The sequence below is a fragment of the Apodemus sylvaticus genome, chromosome 15 (assembly GCF_947179515.1).
Source record: "Apodemus sylvaticus chromosome 15, mApoSyl1.1, whole genome shotgun sequence".
Taxonomy (NCBI): domain Eukaryota; kingdom Metazoa; phylum Chordata; class Mammalia; order Rodentia; family Muridae; genus Apodemus; species Apodemus sylvaticus.
Genome location: NC_067486.1, coordinates 24,247,642 through 24,267,784, shown reverse-complemented (window position 1 = coordinate 24,267,784; position 20,143 = coordinate 24,247,642). Strand labels below are relative to the sequence as shown.

The 20,143-nt window shown below is 35.8% G+C and overlaps 1 protein-coding gene across 5 annotated transcripts in view; it reads right to left on the bottom strand.

The window, feature by feature from the left end:
• The window catches only part of Robo2 (roundabout guidance receptor 2), a 506,393-nt gene that overhangs the window by 355,754 nt on the left and 130,496 nt on the right, over nt 1-20,143 (bottom strand). The gene's annotated exons all lie outside the window — the stretch shown is intronic.

Genomic DNA, 20,143 nt, shown 5'->3' with positions numbered 1-20,143 from the left:
CTGAACTTGGAAAAATTAGCATATAACCTGTATGTCTGCATAATACTCTTACATGTTGTTAATATATAATTTTTTAATGAATAAAAGTCATAGGTTGTCAGAGGGAAAGGAAGCTGCATGCAAAATGGTGACATGAGAATAGGCTTATGAGATCAAAAAGGGAAATATCTTCCAACACAATGAAAAAAGGGAATTTGGTGGCCTCACTTACTTTTTATTTGTTTTTCTTTCAAATGCAGTGTACAACAGATTGCGCTATTTTTAAGGGGATATTTATCTTTATTCTTAGATTTGATGGAGAATATAATGGTGAAATGAAACACTTCAATATAATTCAGAGTGAAGTCAAGAAAAAAATAAATAGTGTTAAAACATTTACTGTGTCCTGGTTTTACATAATAAAATAGCCATTATGCTATTTTCTATTTACATACTTGAACTACTTCATAACAAAAACTAAAATCAAACATCAGGATTGTATTAAGTCAGGATTTTATGCTAAATTTGTCATAAAAATAAATGTTTTTCCATGTATGACAAACATTTTAAAAGCCAAATATTCCTAATAAGTCTTGTGTATGCCACAGGAAATATTCCCTAAGGAAAAATATATATCCAATGACATGAACTGTCATTTATCTTTAACCCATAAAGCTCTGGGTGTCATACAGCTAGGAATTTCATTCCACTCCCTGCACATGGCTGTTTTGATGACTTTAGGTGAAAGGTAAATGCAGATTTAAGGTAAATTCTACTTGGAGTTTGTTTTAAAGATATATTTTCCTCAAGGAATTACATGACAAATCAAAATTTAAGAAAGTCTCAAGAGACTATATTCATCTAATTCAATAATACCACTTAAACTCAGACTACTAACAGCCAACATTTTAAGCACTATCTACACTTTCCATGCATTTTTGTATGATAAACAATGCTTCAATCCTAACTGAATACCAAGTAACGTTATTCAGTACACTCTGATATTGGCAACTTTCTTTAAATTAAGCTAAGAATATAGTTAAATACTGAATCCATGGGGTAGAAGAGATAGCTTAGGGGTTAAGTACACAGGTTGCTCTTCCAGAGGCCCTCTGTTCCATTCCCATCACCCTCCTGACAGGTCCCAACAGTCTGTCACTGCAGTTCTAGTGGATCTGACAGTCTCTTCTAAGGCCTCTGAAGTGCACCAGGCACACATGTGGTGCACAGACGCACATGCAAACCAAATCTCCATACACATAATTTTAAAATATGAGAAATCCCATACCCTTGTTATTGAAATGTGTGGTCTGTAAAATAATAATGTTCAGGACCTGAGAATTGTAATTATAAGGCATATAAATTCAGAGTTCACGCTCAACTTTTCTCCAGTGAACAGCCTTCTCGTAGACATCCCAGTGGTTGGGATAAGCACACTTATGAAGGTTAGAGAAATGGCTTATAATTAGTGCTCAAACAGAGCCCTGCTCTTTTCACCAACATGTGTTAAAGGCATTCTAATTATAATAGAATATCTTAAAACATAAAAGAGGTGTGCCTTAATTTATACTTTGAGAAAGATAACAAACGTATCCATCTCCTTACCTGAAGATAGTTAAACCGAATGTAGATGAATACACATTGATATGGTGTATGTGAAACAAGAAAGATCCATTTATTCATAAATCAAACATAAATTAAAGTTATAAAATAGTCATGTACCATTAATGTAATTATATTGAAATAAACAGGAAATCAAAGTTAGAAGAGGTTTCTTCACTATTCCTGTCTTGGACATTGGACATTGGACATTGGACATTGTCTTGGACTAGAGTCTTTAATGATATTCTCTACACATGAACAAGGTCAGTCTCCTTTCCACAATGTGATGACATTTTTAATATTCAAGGTTATAAACACCAGGGCAGTTCAATAAAGCCAAGGTGAGACGGGCACGGTACCATATCCTTTGGTAGAATATGCAAATTCAATTTATGAATCTGCAGGGGAAGGCAGCCTTTGATCACCAAATACTTTTGTATAAAACAGAGAGAGTGGCTATGAAAACTCAGCATGATGAATCTAACCCTGGAATTGTGGTTTGGAATATCTGGAAAGGGAACTTTGACAATGAATGTGCATCATCTGAAGAAAATCACAGACAACTAAATGTTTAACCTTTCTTCAAAGCTCGGGAAAAGAAGATAACAATGGGCAGAATTTATACTCCATTAGTGATGAATTTTTTGTACATAGAGTTGTCAAAATAACTCTTGAAAAATGCTCTATGAAAACAAGTAATCACTCAAAGGGTAATATTTATACCTATAAACTTATTATTTCAAATATTTACAGCTCATGCGAACTGGGTTATCAATGAAATAGGTCCTGCTAAATATCCAGATCCCATAATGGCATAAGCCTGGGTAGCAAATAAAATGGAACCTTTGGAATATCGTTCACCTCCGTGTTCTTGGAACTCATTTTCCCAGGGTGGAAGGCGAGGAGGTCACACATACATTCTATTTGATTCTATTTTGACAGGGCGAAGTGGATTACCAAAACAAGAGTTCATACATATTTAAAGAGGAAAGAAAGCACTCTTTGGAAGCTACAGCTTTAAGTGCTGTGTACACCAGATGTCTGCTTTTTAATGGGTCTTCTTATTTAGGAAATGAAAATGAAATTAGAAGTAGACCACATTTTCCCATAGAACAAACGGTGCCTTTTCCACAAAGCAAACGGACATATTGCCATTCTGTCTTATCACCAGCTTAAAACAAAGCCTGTTATAAAAAGCCTTGTAGAGAAGCTATGCAGTCTATAGTCACATATGAAGACAGAGATTTAAATTTTGAGAGAACTAAACCAAGAAAAACTAAGGAAAGGGAAAGCAGAATTTATTTTACAAACCACATCAAGCTGATTCGCAAATGCTGATATTCTTTTCACACACACACACACACACACACACACACACACACACACACACACGTAAAAATAATTTCCACTTAAAACTTTGCAGGAGTTTTCATCTCTTTGTAGATTGGGGCTTTTGGTTTGAAATCTGCTCTTATCATCTGTTAGCAATAAGAACATAGAGCATCACAGCATCCATGAAATAAGTAAACCTGAGGCAGGGACAGTTCCTTACCTTTACCTATTGTCAATGACAACATGCTTCTCTAGCAAATTTACGATTTGGAGGCTGAGGACGATGGCCCTCACACAGCACTGACAAAAGATTCACAGGAAGGATTTTTGTCTTCCAGGGTAATACATAATAATTTACCATTATATTACCCCTCAATCTTATGTAATTGATGGTTACTTTATAAAAATGTTTTGAAGATGTCATTTATGGCACATGGGATACTATTCTGTCACAGCCATAAAGTGCACAAAGACAGTGTTTGGTATTCTTTGGACCAATAATTCACACTACATGTTTGTTTGTTTTTTTAATCTTATTTCTCGTTCTTAGTTTTACAGTGAAAATCATTTGGTTTCCACTCTTCTGCAATATAGCAATACTTGGGAGGCAAGTTAAACAATAATCAATCTTTTTTCCCCTAAAGATGAATGGGTAAATCTGCCGTGTAAGACTGCAACTTCATTAATGTCTAAATGATAAAAGAGATGCTAATCTCTCTTCATTAGTCAGGCAATGTTAGTTACACCTACCATGGAAGTTTATTCATAACTTACATGATTTTAAACAGTCCTCATTGGAAGATTCAATGATTTAACCAGAAGATTAGGAAAAATATACATTTAATCATCCTGACAGAATAATGTCCCTTTTTTAAAAGAATCATTTATAATCTTTATAAAGAATCTAATTGAACTACATTAAAGTAGTAGAGAAACTGATTTTCTAATATTTTATGGTTATACAAAAATGACAGGCAAAAATTAACTTTTTTAATACATGTAAAGTGTTGAGTTAAAATGATTAACCCTGCACTAAATAATAGAACATGGCAAAGTCCTTTGTTTTTATTAATTATTTTGTTTACTTACATTTCAAATGTTGTCCCCCTTCCTGGTCTCCCCTCTGCAAATACTCCACCCCATCCTCTCTCCTTTTTCCCTCTGATTGGATGCTCTCCCACTCACCCACTCTCTCCCTCCTCAACCTTCTAGCATCTCTGTTTCCTGGGGCAACAAAACTCCCCATGACCAATCACTTCCCCTTGCACACTAAAATTTTCAGGATAAAGTACATATGCAATTTAAATTTTAAGTGAAAGGTAATTTTAGTATATTATGTTATTGTCTATTTGCATATAATATTATATATATATGTAAAATAATATATATATAAACAATATGTTATATATGCTTTAAATATAATTATGGTATTTGTAGTACTAAACCTACACTAAACAATCATATGCTACCTAACAAAACCCCTAGTATAAAGGCTATTAAAAACCTTTGTTTGACTCTTGATGGAGGGAAAAACTAAAATAACAACCCTACTGTGGTGATAACACATACCTCACCCTTCTAGCATCTCCATTCTCTGGGGCAGCAAACCTACTCAAGACCAAGCACTTTCCCTTCTTTTAGACATAGGATCTGAAGGAACGAATCTGACCTAGAAGCTTCATCACTGGGCACTAGGAATGTGCTCTGCAAGCTGCCAATGGATAGAGGTAAACAGTGATCCTACATAGTGGTGATACCTACAGATCACACTAACCCAACTGGCAAAATATTTCAAAAGACAATGTATAGGCACTTAGATATTGGAGGTAACCAATAGCCCTCTAATTCTTACAGTCTATAGACGAGTTCAAATATTAATGGCAAAAAACTTGGCTTATATAAAGGAAAAGCATGTGATACTATAACTGAGGCCATTTTCCCTTAACAACAATGAATTTCCATTTAGCTCTAAAGAATGTGAAAGAATTAAACAGTGAGAGACTAGAGGTAGAATCTGAGGTGGCATTATACTCGCCTACAGTAGATCTTCGCATATTAAAGAAGCAAGGCAAGTGGACAAAGCAGCCAAGATATAAACTCATTTGGAGAGAAAAATCATTGCAGCAAGTAACATTTCATTGATTTTTTTTCTTTTTTAATAAAACAAGGGTTTAGTCACATCCCTCGGTTCCTAACATAAATCCCCAAAGTTGTATAACATAATGAAATTAATTAAAGTGAGTTCATCCAGGTTCCTGGCTCCTGTGAGTGAATAGCCTTGTACCTGTCTCCTCCAGTTTTCTGTAACTGCTTTCCTTAAGTGCCATGCTAATGAGTTTGGATCAATTATTAACTATAATTGAAGCTGAATATAATTTAGCATTTACATTTGAGTTCATCAAGTATAATTCCATGAGTTGCATTATGAAATAAGGAGAAATATGAAGAGTTACTGACAAAAGGTGACCAGGGGTGGAAAAATGTCTTGTGGTTATGATCAGCCACATGGAACACACCTAAATCATACCCACAGAAATAGTAAATGTGATTATTTTCACAAGTAAAAAAACCCGAACTGCATATTTCAATAATGGGATAAAATTTTCTGCTTAGGTTTTCCTTAGAAGTTTTACTCCACATATCTTGAAATTCTGTGACAGATTAAATAATGTACTATAGTAGATCTTTAGATTTTTAGGCTAGTCATAAAGCGTTTGTTATGTGCCTTTTTCCTGGGGAGATAGGAAAAATAATTTTAACCTATATTGTGCCTTGATGAAGAACAAGGGAACAATCCAGCCCCATCTAGTTTAGTGAGCCAATAAGATTGATTATTGTGGTTCATTACAGGGTATGGATGGCTAAAATGTGGTAGCATTACTTGAATCCAAGCTCACAACATGTGAAGTCTTATGAAAGCTATGCTACTGAGGTTCTCTGAATAACTTATAGGTTGTTCAGTCAGTGAGAGAATCTTCTCTGCCCAGCAAATGTTAACACCATATGGAAGCTTGGGAATGTCTTATGAAGGAGGAGTCTTATGAAGCTTGTAAATTTCAGTAGCTTCCTGTGCATTGCAAATTGCATTCACTTCCTGAGTTTTGGGATTTGCATCTTTCTAACTCTTAAGAAACTCTTCCTTTCTACTGGGAGAGTTTTAATTTGGAGAAAATGGTTACACAAAAGAAATATGCAATCTCCAGTTCATCTCAATCATTTCATATGGATTCTACTGGGAATGTTTTAATTTGGAGAAAATGGTTATACAAAAGAAATATGCAATCTCCAGTACATCTCAATCATTTCATATGGATAGCCATTTAATTAAATCAAAATAATTGGTATAATTTAAAGAAAATGTGCACATTGGTATAGGGAGTAAGTGAAGTTCTGAGTGACTGTGAGCTTTGATGTAGATACTGCCATTTCAAGGACCAATGCCTCTTCCACATGGGAGCTACAGAACTTCTCTCAGATTAGGCTCAGGACGATGGTATAAATTTCCTTAGGCCACAGCCCAAATGCTGTCAGTGTGTACAAAAACAATGTTTAGAGTATCTTTGATCTCCCACCATGTTTATGACCTAAAGTTTGCTCTGCTACTGAGAATGGTCCTACCAAACTGGCTGCAACTGCTTCTGAACCAAACTGGCTGAAATGTATAAAATAAACACACGGAGCTTTCATAATGTTACAGTTTTCAAAGAACAGTCAATCACAGCTTTTCTGTTAACATGTGTTTGTCATTTCTTTATTTCCTCATTCCCCCAGAAAGGTCAATCCCTAGCATTATAAAGAGAATGCCATGTGTAATAAAATATCAAATGATGTTTATATTCTCATTGCTTTATAGACTGAAGTAAAAATCTAATACTGATGTATTTGATACCAGAAGCTGTTTATATCTTTGTCCATGTAACATTTTATTTATCTTCTTTTGTTCATAAATATAATATCATGTGGTAATTAATTTTTTTGCCAAATGCCATGTAGTGATTCTTTCTATGATAAAAGTCAAATTTTATAATGGAAATTTTAATTTTTACAGAAATATTGCAATTGTTATGAGATATTTCTTTAGCTAGTACCGTACTATGTGAATAGTTGTTTTTTCACCCAATTAATGTTTTAAATAGACTGATAAGAACATCTTCATGCATACATCTGAAAATATAACATAAAATCAGTTTCTAAAAGAAAATGGTAAGCTACAGTAGATCAGAATTGCAAGGCATTTTTCCAAATGTGATTAGTAAAGTTGATGTCTTAATTTGAATAGAATTTGAGTCTCACTAAGTAAAAGTTGCTTACCTGCTAGTCAAATGAAAAAACAAGCAAAGAAATAAACTGTCTTAGTCAGGTTTTCTATTCCTGTACAAACATCATGACCAAGAAGCAAATTGGGGAGAAAGGGGTTTATTGAGCTTACACTTCCACATTGCTGTTCATCACTAAAGGAAGTCAGGACTGGAACTCAAGCAGGTGAGGAAGCAGGAGCTGATGCAGAGGCCATGGAGGGATGATTTGCACAGCTTGCTTTCTTATAGAGCCCAAGACTACCAGCCCAGAGATCATAACAGCCACAACAGTCCCTCCTCCCCTTGATCACTAATTGTCTCTGGATCTGCTAATGTGGGTATTTTATTCCCTCTACTAAGAAGGACTAGAGTATCCATAACTTTGTTCTTCCTTCTTTTTGAGCTTCATTTGGTCTGTGAATTGTATCTTAGGTATTCCAAGATTTTGGGCGAATATCCACTTACCAGTGAGTGAATATGATGTGTGTTCTTTTGTGATAGGGTTACCACACTCAGGATGATATTTCCTAGTTTCATCCATCTGCCTAGGAATTTCATGAATTTATTGTTTTTAACAGCTGAGTAGCATTCCATTGTGTAAATGAACCACATTTTCTGTATCCATTCCTCTGTTGAGGGACATCTGGGTTCTTTCCAGCTTCTGGCTATTATAAATAAGATTGCTATGAACATAGTGGAGCGTGTGCCCTTATTACAAGCTGGAGAATTCTCTGGGTATAGTTCCCAGGATTGGTATAGCAGGGTTTTCTAGTATTATTATGCCCAATTTCTGAGGAACTGCCAAACTTATTTTCAGAGAAGTTGTACCAGCTTGCATTCCCACTAGTAGTGGATGAGTGTTCCTCTTTCTCCACATCCTTTCCAGCACCTGCTGTCCCTTGAGTTTTTGATCTTAGCCATTATGACTGGTGAGGTGAAATCTCAAGTGAAATGTTTTGATTTGCATTTCCCTGATGATTAAGGATGGTGAACATTTCTTTAGGTGCTTCTCAGCCATTCAATATTCTTCAGTTGAAAATTCTTTGTTTAACTCTGTACCCCATCTTTAAAAGGGTTATTTGGTTCTCTGGGGTCTAACTTCTTGAGTTCTTTGTATATATTGGATATTAGCCTTCTGTTCGATGTAAGGTTGGTAAAGATCTTTCCCCAATTTGTTTTGGGGCCATTTTGTCCTATTGAAAGTGTCCTTTGCCTTACAGAAACTTTGAAATTTTATGAGGGCCCCTTTGTTAATTCTTGATCTTAGAGCATAAGCTATTGGAAATATTTTGGAAATTTTATGAGGGCCCCTTTGTTAATTCTTGATCTTAGAGCATAAGCTATTGGAAATATTCAGGAAATTTTCCCCTGTGCTCATGTGCTGGAGAGTCTTCCCCACTTTCTTTTCTATTAGTGCCCCACAGTTGGATCTCATGGAGGCACTTTTCCAACTGAAGCTTCTTTTTCTGTGATAACTCTAGTCTGTCAAGTTGACACACAAAACCAGCTAGTACACATACACACCCAAAGACACTAGTACCTACATAAAATTGTGTCTTCTCATGTTACAGCTAATCACTTGTCCAGGAGACCACACATCAGCAGGGTGGTCTCATATTAATCTATGCTAAAGAGATAGGAGAAATGCATTGCCATTTAATGAAGTAATATATTTTCCTTTCCAGGATTCTGAACTTACTCCATACAAATGTGCTGCAGGTAAAATCAGTATCTGTAACTGTAAATTGTCTTCAAACAAAGCAAAATATGAATTTGTAATAGGCAGAAAAATATATGAAAAGCTAGCGTATTCAAAGAAAAATGTTCTTTTACAGACCGAGAGAGAAATACTCATGATTTAAAACTCATAGTTATCTTTGAGTTCAATGTCTTTTAATGCTGAAGATCTTCAAGGGAGTAGACAAAGACATAGAATGAATTCAACGCCTCATCGGTTTTTTCACACCACGTAGGGACTTGTCATGGTTTAGAATCATAATGGAGACTAGGAATTAAACTCAGCATCACCTAATTCTAATGCACAAATTTCATACTTTACAAAAGAAAGCTCAAGGTAGATTCTTGAAATCAATTTCTGCCCTCAGATATTCACAGACAATTCCCACAGTGGGAGCGAATCCATCACAAGCTCCTGGTGTGTATGAAATCAATTCTCAAGAGTCAAAAGGCATCGTTAGTGCCCACACTCATTGAAAAGCAGCATGGATCTTAAAATGTCAGCTGCATGGAAGGCATATCTTTAATAGACTTCACTCACAGTACTGGGATGTTTAAACACAGATCCAATGAATCTGCAATTGTCTCATATTAACCAAGGACACTCTTAAAACTTTTGCACACTGACAACCCGGGACTACCCTTTTGTGATCATTGAAACTTTATCCCTAATTCTCTTTGGGGAGCTGTGGATTATCCCTACTGGGCACTGAAACAGCTTTGGATGTTACACAGGCACAAAAATGTCAAATATGAATTACAGTTTTGATTTCTAACCTATTTATTTGAAACTCTCTGAGAGACCATAGTCCATTTATGCATATTCCAAGATGGTTATAAGAAAAAAACGTTGGTGAAATTGAACAAATGAGAGAAACAGTTACAAGAGCACAGATTAGTGATGTGAGTTTTATTTAATTATAGTAATATAAATTCAAAACAAACCAATTCTGACTAATACAAGGATTAGCATCAGGGGAAGTATATTCTTAGAGTGAATTATGGGATTATCTATGCAGATTCTATATCAAGTAAAGTTTATAGTTTGTAGTCATTCTTACTAATATATAGTCAGGAAATTTAATAATAATTGTTTCATTAAATCCTCTCAAATCCCAAACTATTGCTAAAATTTGAAACTCTGATAAAAAGAAGATTGAGAAAATAGAAATTCATATGTAAGGGAAAGACTCCTCAACATGAAACTATTTCTGATATTTTTATCTTAATTTTGTTACTAAATACATCATAATAATATATTGTATTTATCCTAACATAAAACTACAAAATAGATTCTGGTTACTGAGGCTGTGGATAGTACACTCACAAAAAGGGACCTATCATGATTGCACTCTGTTGGGTCCAACAAGCAGTTGAAAGAGTCAGATGCAGATATTTGCACCCAACCAATGGACAGAAGCAGCTGGCCCTGCTGTTGAAGTAGTGAAGGCTGAATGAAGCTGAGGGCGACCCTGTAGGAGGACCAGCAGTCTCAATTAATCTGGACCCCTGGGATCTCTCAAACAGTAGACCACAAACCAGGCAGCATACACCAGCTGATATGAGGCCCCCAACATACATACAGTAGAGGACTGCCTGGTCTGTGTTCATTCAGAGAGGATGCACCTAACCCTCAAGAAGACTGGAGAAGCCAGGGAGTTTGGGGGTCATGGAGCATGAGGGGTGGGGACATCCAGGTGAAGACAGGGAATGGGGAGGAAGTACTGGATGCTAAACAGTCAGAGGGTAAATGGGGGTCGGGGGAATAAAATATGGAATGTAAAAAATAAATAATTAATTAAAACGAGAAAAAAAGAAAGGAAAAGAGTGGGAATCAAAAAGAGACTGGAGGCCCCAGGGAATTTAGAGGTCTGGTAGGGTAGGGGGGTGGGGACATTCATGTGAAGACAGGGGGTGGGTAGGAGGTATGGGATGTGGAAAAGTCAGAGGGTGGACTGGGTGGGGAATAAAATATGGAGTGTAAAAAATCATTTTCTGCTATAAAAGTAATAATAAATAAAATTTTAAAATGTGCTATAATTTGCACATATACTAAAACAATTCTTAAAGTAAAAATGGAAATTAATATTCAGCATATGGATCAGGGATAGGTGACAAGCAGCAATATATTTATTTACTACACCTCAATTAATAGGTACTGCCTAAAATCCTGCAGAAGCCATATTTTGATGGGTGCCCCAACTCTATACAAATAACTAGTGTATTTTCCAGTAATGTTTTGTCTAAAGAGAGAATGGCCAAAGGATAGAATCTCTGCTTATTTAAGTTCCTTTTTTGATATAAAGTCAAATTTGTATCATGATTAAATGCATAGGCTTTGGAAGCTGTTTGGCCTTGAAGATAGGATTAATTCATTTATAATTCAGTCAGCTAATCCACTACACAGAAATGATTACAGGCCCTGTCTCATATATGGGCTACTGTGTGTTCTAAATGAAATATGCAGGCTAATTAATTCAAAGGTGGGAGTTTTAGCTTCTAGTATAAGTTGTCACAAAATTATCATATAGAGGATGCTTTGAATCCTCTTGCAATAAAATCCTGAGGGAGCAAAAGAAGTAAAATTTATCTAAATAATAAACTTATGTTTTGTTTCTTTAAAAAGGAAAATTTGATTCTGTAACATTCATAGAATATGTCCTCAAGCACTGCACAGTTGACATCTGAAATATCAGCACATCAGTGAATTCACACCTTAGCTGCTCATCAAACTTTACCCTGATTTTCTCTTCCAATGTGATGTAAAAGCCAATTTATTTCTATACTTTAACATCCTAGAGAAAAACTACATTCTTAATATGTTTGTAAATACTCAGATTCCTCTGAAGAATTGGGTGTGACTGATTATTCAATGCATTTCCACAAAGATTACTAAGTCTTTTAAATGAATCCAGACCAGTGAGGTAAGCTTCTATCAAAGAAAGATTAGTCAAATTGCCTCAATCCTTGTCTGTATAGGAGAGAATATTTGTGTTCATTTTTCTGGTTTTCAGTATATGTGGAACAGGAGAAACTGATCTGCTTTAGCTGACTCTAGGCAAACAACAGGATACAGCATTGCAAACTACAATGCCTCTAGAGAACCACATCTCTCTCTCCAAATCTTTACTGTTGTCACAACAAGCCTTGAAATCCAGGTTTCTTTGATTCCAACCAGTCCACCTAAATTCCCTTCAATAGATGAGACAGGACATTCCAAAAGACTGTGATCATGAAAGTAGCTCTGTTCAGAAAGTTTTGAAAGTGGAAGTCATACTTGTTGAGTATGTTTTATCCCAAAGCCTTGAAAGTAGGAATTACTTGGTTTCATGGACTTGTTACAGTCTCACAAGAGGTCCCTGATAGGCACCAACTGAAGTAAATATCTAATGAATGAAAGACATGAAGGAGAAAAAATGAAAAGAGAGAAGAATGGATGGAGAATGGGTAAAAAGAGAAAGGTGAAAGATGTAAAGAAAGGAGAAAGGATGGAAGAGAGGGAAAGAGAAGTCATAAGGCAGGGGAAAAGAAAAGGAGGGAAGAAGGTAAAGGAAAGAAGAAGGGTTATTTTAGATATTTATTCCAGTAACATGAAGGAGCAATGCTTTACACCACAGAAATAAGTCTAAGACCATTTGTAATGTACGGGTCAAAAGGGCAGTGGCCAGTGACATAGCCTATTAGTTCTCTGTGAGCTGTACTATTATTGTTGACTGTTTCTATGACATTTAAAGATGTGACTAGCTAGATAAGAGTGGAGAAATAGCAGCTATTGTCTCAATTAAAAATATGAATTAAAAAAGAGTCACACATGTGGCTTCATAGCACACAATAGCAATTGTCTTCATAAAATATGAATTAAGGAAAAGCCTTAGCACTACAGAACTTTCTTTAAGCCTAAAAATCGGCTCATCATCAAGATATACAATTTGTTTTTATTATGGCCCAACATAAACATAAACAGTGTTTGTGAAGTTGACTGTTGACAATTACTCCTGGTGATCTCTGAGCATGTATTCTAGATCTTATTAATTCTAGATACTGATGAAGTTCTGTCACTTTATGCTTCAGAAATTCAAAGTTTGGTGTCATTATTTAACTAATTTTAGAAGCATGCAAAATACATGAAATGTAACCCTAAGAAAAACTAAGTAGGAAACTAAGAAAGAAATAAGTAGTACTTGTCATTATATTTGCAGGCTGGCGAGGTAGAGTTTGTTGATTTGGGAATATATTCCTCTTTCATAATATGTCAAGGTCATAAAATGTCTTCATAGTGACATCATGGGCCCCTGCCTCCAAAAGAAAAACACTGACCAGAAAGATCCAGAACAGCTACACATCCCAATCTGTCAGGAGTAGGGGGACCTTAGGCAGACCTTAAACTTTCTAGCCTGTGTATTCTAATAATATAATGAAATGGGCATAGTAAAAGAAAGCCCACTTTTGCTGACAATAATCATGACAGACCCCCTAGGAGGTGCTTGGTAAATGTTCACCAAGAAAATCATCAGCAATTATACAAACAGCATACATGGTCCAGGTTTTCTTTCTTAACTACAATGAAGAGACTCTCGCCATTGTAGTTACTGAGTATCAGGACTCAGGTCCTGATGGGTGAAGGGGTGAATACTTTCTGATTTTTTATATAAACCTTGTTCCCTTGTTAATATGTTATTTAAAGTCAACATGTTTTTATCATATTATCTCTCTTCCACTGGTAGCTAGCCTAACACATATTACTTTCCATAATCTAGATGACCTTCAAAGGAATTCCTCTACTGAGAAGTACATGCATGGTAGTATCTTCTTTCTTTTGTCCATAGTTGGGTGGTAACTCAGCAAAAACGACTACAGTTTTCTTGATAAAGTTTTACCATTAGACAATCTGCTTGAGTGCACACTAGGCAACTCAAAGCCAACAGATATCATCTGAGCCGCAGCACAATATAAATGGAAAACCTTGTATCACCCATGTGGGGTAATTGTAGTTGACTTTAAAATCATCTGATTAAATGTATTTATCTTTGCATTTTAAAATTATTCTAAAACTAAGAACAGCTTCCAAAAGTAGCAATGTCTTGACTATTTGGAACATCTTCCACCTTATGCCTTTTGCAAATAGCAATTAAGTTATATAGATTGTATAATTTCAGGTCATCCTTATATACAATAATAGATCAGATATGGTAGACACACAAACAATTGTCATATATTTCAATGCTGCTTTTGATTGAAAAATACTGAAATAATATTATTAGATGAAAATCATCCAAAACTTCTAAATTTGATCTTTGTTCAAAGAATAAATGGTTTAGCAAAGATCCTTCATAACTTTTTATACAAATATATTTCTAAAATATAGAAATTTAAAAGGTTACATAAGTTAATTAATGTTCATCCACTTTGCCCTTTTTTCCCACAGTTAAAAAGAATGAGCATGTTCTTATATTAAGTCATCCATTTCTAAACTACGATTTATATGAACTATGAAAGGGATGCAGCCCACTGGAAATGAGACTATCTTGAATCAGTGACTGGAATGTGAACAGATAAATTAAGCAAGAGGGCAAGGTCATTTTGGCCAGGGAATGTTTGAATTTAACCTTAATAAATCAGCTGAGGTAGGCACCATCACATGGGTTTTACTCTGAAAGTCCAATGTTTGCCTCTTGGACATCAGCATTTAACTGTCTGTTAATCGTGCTTACAACATCAGCAATTCATTTCACACTTCTGGTTGCCTGAGGAGAAATTATCCAGGTTTTCTGCCTCAGTTTCCCAGGCAGAAACGGAAGACTCCCAAGGTTCAACCCTCACAGTATTAAAAGCCCTAACACTTTAAAACAAACAAAGAAAAAGAATCTCATTCAAGACTTGACAGGTGGGTAAGAGAACCATCACAAACAGCTGAAAACACAGGGTAGAACTTTACACAGGGCCATAAACCACCTTTCGCCAGAGGGACTAACACTGTGTACCCACCCCTGGATATTATCCTGCTGGGAATCATTACTATTGATTATCATGTCATTTGTATGGACCATGCTGTATTGTAATTATGTTTTACACATCCACCTCCCTTGAGCTTGCCTACTTGAAGAGTATTACATTTAAGGTTTATCATCAGCCAAACACTTACCAAGCATGACTTTATACATTTCATGGTAAAATAAATTGCCTTTTTCAGTCATAGAGTGGGCCCTGAACAAAAGGTTCAAGTACATTATGACCTTATTTTTTTTATTATCACCAAACATTCTGCACAGGACCACCATATCACCCATTCACAGTAGATTTCCATTGCTCTGTTCACTCTGCCCTGTATGCAGAAACTTCTCACAGTCCCAGGACTCATCTGAGTGGTTTTCCAGTTGAGAGGAACTTCCAAAAGTCAGAAAGGTTTCCTCCCTGAGACCCTGTCCTCCTCATACTGACATTTCAATTTGAATGTTTTTCTTAAGTCCTACATATTCTAACCAGTCTTCTGGGATACTTTCTATCAAGCTTGCTTTGAGTTTCTCTCCTCACTGACCAGAAATTCTAACTATTCTGAGGATAAATCAGGAGAGAGCATATTAGAAACTTTCATGCAGACTTAAGTTAAAGGGAAATGGTAGATTCTTCAAGCAGATGGAATATGCCTTTCTCACTTCATTTCTTTCTTTTAGTTCTCTGAACTTCTGAATATACAACATGACAGCAAAGAATTGCAACTTTCAACTAAAATGGGGGATCCTTTGCTTTGGTCTCAAAATATGTTCTCTCATTGTCTAGGAAAGAGAGTTCACCGACTGAAACATGGCACTTTAGCCCTATCACTTCACACCATAACAAAATATAATTATTTCTAAGCAGATAGCATAAATTGTTAAGACATGATTAAATCCATGTATGTTTATGAGTTATCTAATTTTTAACAGCTATGTCATTTAATCAGTAGGTTATCCCACGCCACCAAATATGTTTTAAAATCCTGCTATGTTTGTATGTTTGGAGAGAGAGAGAGAGAAAAAGAGAGAGAGATCTTTGAATACTGTAAAATTGGAAACCTACCAAAATTCATTTCCCACCTGTGCAGCTGGAGGAAATGAAGAAAATGCCTAATCATCAACAGTTGACCCACACTCCATTTTTGAAGATGGCATTGTTCATCTTTGGAATGAAACTACAATGATCACATTTTTCTTCTAAGTACAGAAGGAAATGGCTTCTCAAGTTAGGGACCCATATTGCTAAGCTAACTCCACTTCCTTAACTGAAGGAAATTTCCACTACACATACCTGTTGAATCCTTTTTGACATCTAAGACAACAATTCTCACTTCTCAGGTATTAGAATGTGGGCATCTCATAACACTGCTAATGGTGTCTCTCACAACAGTGTGAAATCTTTCTCTTCAGCATTCTTGCTTGGTGTTTAGAAGCTTCATTGTCTCTGACCTCCTTTCTGGCACCAGAAAAATAATTGGTGTTGATATATATTTATACATTTTTTACCATCATGTAGATAGTTTCACAGCAAGCAACTAGCCCTAAAAGGAATCCATATGCAAATGGCCCTCAAAATATGTGATCAACTGATTTGTCTCTTCAACCCTCACATGACAGGATGCTTGAGAACCAATTGCTTTTGGCACAGTTAAGATGACCTTCAGATTGTAAATGTCCACCACATGGCAAGATCGTCTGTCTGTTTCTCCTTAATAAACACTTCCACACAATTCAGACAAATTAGAGTCGGTAGATGAACACATACATAGACCTCTTTAAAACATTCAAACACACAAAAGGGATGGGAGTGCAGCCCTGGAACTTGGAGAAAAGTTTCTAAGTTGAACTGATGACACTGGTCCCCAGAGATTCTGGGCAAGAAGTATTTTCTCATCAGACCACCAAGAGGTCTCTGGGTCAGCCCTGTGGTTCCTGAGTGGAACACTGGGATAGATGGACGCTGCAGCTGAGTCTTTGCCTGGTCTGTTCTCGGTCCTGCCTCCACCTCTGCATTCTTGCTCAGAGAGAAATACTGTATTAGGCCTTTCTCTTTTTAATGCCTTCTTCCAAACTTTGCTTTTATTTTTATCCTATAATTTATAGTTACTTTGCTTAATGCATCAGTTAAATTTACCCATTAATTAATGTAATCACTTAAATTTATTTCAGGCTCCCACCTGGCTTTGATTAATGACATGCATACAGGAAATAACAAGTTTTCTGTGTTTGCCTAGAGCATAAAATTTAACTTACCATAACTTTTAGTAGCCCAAGCTATGAATAAAGTGGAACAATTTTTCTCAATATAAATTAAAGTAATAACAACTTTGTTATCATGAATATGCATGCCCATTGATAAATAAAATGCTAATGTTGAATAGGTAGATGAACGTTTAAATTAATTCCACATATTTGACCATATCATGATAACATGTGGTAAATTAATTTATTATAACCTGGGAAGGACACCCTCTCAAAGGTAAGGGGAAAGGGATTGGGGGAGGAACTCTGTAAGAGGAGACCCTGATGGGGAACATCATTTGGAATTTTAATTAATTAATTGATAAAAACCAAAGGAACCCAAATTTTCCTACAGTGAGAGAAAAGAGAGTCCTCCTATCAAATTTTACTAACTTAATAAAATAAATGTTAAGTCACTTCTGTAAGGCAAAACTTATCAATGTCAAGAACAATAAAACCAAGTTAAGGCTCCCAAAGAGATCTGGCTTTGAAAATTTTGTTTCTTATAAATAAGTTCTTAGATTTTTTTTCCAAGCAAAAGCTTTACATTTCTTAATTATACTCTAAGGAAACACTCAAGTATGGTCCTGTTCTATAAATGCACACACAGAGAGCTGTACCTCAGTGTACAGCTGCTAAATTGCACAACAGACTTGAGATGGATTTCCCACATTCCCACACAAGCAGGCCACAGTCTTGACACTCACTACCTGCCAGAGGCTTCCCTGTTAGCTTGCCATGGATGCTCTCCCCGCAAGTTGCTGGTAAGGCTCTAAATATATTTGATTAGTTTTAGACCTTCATTTTTAGCGAGTCATCACCCACTTAACAGCAGATGATGCCCCCTAGTCCAAATCAATGTGAGTGGCCCCGGTTACAATAGACTGGATTAATGATGAAAAATGTGTCGTCAGCTTAGAGGTCCTTGGACATTTATCACCCAATGGGTCTGCCAATTGGTGGGCTGCTCCTGGCTCATCACAGTATTCTCCCAGCCTTAAAGAGATAGCATTCTTTCCAGATTAATTTAATGAGGCCTGGTGGGTGGAGAAGAGGAACCAGGAAGACAGCTCAGTTGGCAGATTTAGGTTCTATATTTTCAGCACTTCTATAACAAGTGTGTTTCGTTTATAATACATTTCTGCAAGGCAAGCACAGACAGTTAGTTCAAGCTCTGTCTTGAAGCCTGAAATTGTGTATATTCTATTCTAACGAAGTATTCATAGTGAATGAGTTAGATGTTGTATAAACATAGACATTTTACATTTAAAAGGTCTGATGTAAATTGTATTTTCAAAAAATTCACATGCCTGTTTGTCAACATAATATTTATTCACAAAAATATTTAGGTTCTCTGTTTTCTTTTCATTTATTTAACTTTATTTCGCTGAACTTGGAGGTTTCTCTCTCTCTTCCTCCACTTTCCCTCAATCTTCTCCTTCTCTTAGTCATTAGTGCATATTTTCATTTAGAAAACTGAAAACTGTACGGAAACAATCCTTTGCCAAATCTCACATATACTTCATATTCATTGACACTTAACATATTTTGGTTCTTATCTTCTTCTGTAACTTCGCATCTCATCAAAATAATAAACACAGAATTCAAAATTACCAGTTTTCAAATAAACCTAATATAACGTAAAGGGTTATAGTATACATCCTGTTTGAATTTAAGGAAACTGGGGATTCAAAAGAAAACTTTTAAGTCTGTTAGGAACTGAATAGAAAGAAAAAGAAAATGCTGACAGATTTGATTGACAACCTGGAAAATCCTAACAACAGCAGATATCTAATTGTACATGTATCACATCTAACGAGGACATTGTAAGATACGTTGGAGATTGGGGAAGTCAAAAGTATGAAGTAAGTAAGGCACATCCTAAGAAAGACCTTCAAACAAAAACTAGTGAACAGAGTGACACTGATTCAGGGAGCTCACAGAATGAGTACTGGGTTCAGGGACACAGGACAGCAGAACCTCCACAGTAAAAGGAACAATGTTTGGAACAGTGCTTAATTGAAAAGTCCCCCAGACAATTTAGAGTCAAGCTGTGTTAATCAACCATATTGAGCCGATGCCAAAGCTGCAATGGAATGTAACTAAGAACTACTATCATAATCAGGATGAATATTATCTCGGTTACTTGTGAAAAAAATTAAATCAATATTCCACATCTACTTGAGTGTATCATAAGCCATCATTACAATATCTTACTTTACTTTTTGCTGTTATTTAGTTATATTTTCAAAGACAGAAAGCAAAATACAAGATTAACCTAATGTCTGAAAATTGGAATTTCTTCGTTTTTCATTTAAAAAGCAAATAAACACACAAAAGTCAACTGTAATCAGAACTTCAGAGTAGGAGGGGCACAGTTGATTTTCTTCACATTTTTATACATTTCTACAGTTTTTGAAAGAACACAAGATTTTGCATGAGTCAAAACATGAGCGTCTTCAAGGAAGAACCCCTGCAGTGCCACCACTTGGACTGGGTGATTATAGAGTTGTATGGGCTCACCTGCCTGATTAGGTCAGATCATGACCTATTTTCACCCTTTGTCACTGCAAGGTCATGGCCTAATTAGTTAAATGAAGAACAATGGTATATAAGATTGCTTTGTTAAAGATAAGTATATTGGTCTTTCCAAAGTTCTACGAGTTAATCATGCTCTTCACTAGCTACTTGGTGAGTCTTCAGACTAAGATGAATATGCCCCATACCATTTCTTTGTAGAACTGCAGAGTACATTTCTGAGGACATGAGTGTTTCACTCAAAGCCAAGAAATTATAATATGCAGCACACTTTCCTTCTCTGAGAACCCTTTCTACTGCTTACCTAGTCTGAGTATATTCCTCCCACAGTAAATTTTAAAGACTCTAGGATTTTTAGTTTTGGCAAGCCACTAACAGATCAGGTGTCTCCATGACTGTGCTGCAGAAACATACCCTAGTATT